The 682-nt window shown below is 36.1% G+C and overlaps 1 long non-coding RNA gene across 1 annotated transcript in view; it reads left to right on the top strand.

Annotated features, from left to right (window-relative positions):
• The window catches only part of LOC115949229, a 1,072-nt gene extending 878 nt beyond the window's left edge, over positions 1-194 (top strand). The window contains exon 2 of the long non-coding RNA XR_004082801.1: positions 69-194. This is a non-coding gene — a long non-coding RNA (uncharacterized LOC115949229). The remainder of the gene's footprint in view (positions 1-68) is intronic.
• The last annotated feature ends 488 nt before the right edge of the window (positions 195-682 follow it).

The following is a 682-nucleotide window of genomic DNA, read 5'->3' as shown; positions in this document are numbered from 1 at the left end:
TCCTGGAAAATTCATTTTTCCCCATTTTCCCCCCCATTCCTGATTTTTATTTTTTTTTCCTTTTCCAGGATGAAGAAGCCACGAAAGAGGAGAAATTCCCGAATTTTCTCATTCCTGAGGAATTCTGTGCACATTTCAGGAAGAAAAAAAACCCCAAAAAATGGGAAAAATAAAAAGTTGGAAATTTGGAAAAATTCCTGAAAATGTCTTTTTTTTTTCCCCCAAAATTCCTCAATTTTAGGGAAGATTTTTGCCAAAAAAAATTGGATTTTTTTCCTTTTAATTTTCCTGATTTTAATTGCCAGGGAGGATTTGGGAATTCCCATTGCAAGGGGGAATTTTTGGGGAGAAATTTCTGATTTTTTTACCCCAAAATTTCCCTTTTCCAGCAGAAGTTCAGTCTCCATCTCTGTGATTTTCATTCTTTTCCCTAAAAAAATTCCCAAAAAAACCAAAAAATCCCGGAATTCTTTGGGATTCGGAGCTGCAATTTTCAATCAATCCCTGATTTTTGATTTCACCAAAATCTCCTTTTTTTTTACCCACAAAATCAAAGGGAATTCCCAAAAAAAAAAAGGGAATTTTGGGGGGATTTTTCTTCAAATTGAGGCCAAATTTCTCTGGAGTTGGAATTTTCTGGGAGGGGGATGGGGTGGGGACCCCAAAATGTCCCCAAATTGTC

Source organism: Geospiza fortis, unplaced genomic scaffold, assembly GCF_000277835.1.
Source record: "Geospiza fortis unplaced genomic scaffold, GeoFor_1.0 scaffold263, whole genome shotgun sequence".
In the NCBI taxonomy this organism is placed as follows: Eukaryota; Metazoa; Chordata; class Aves; order Passeriformes; family Thraupidae; genus Geospiza; species Geospiza fortis.
This window is presented reverse-complemented; position numbering and strand designations above follow the sequence as displayed.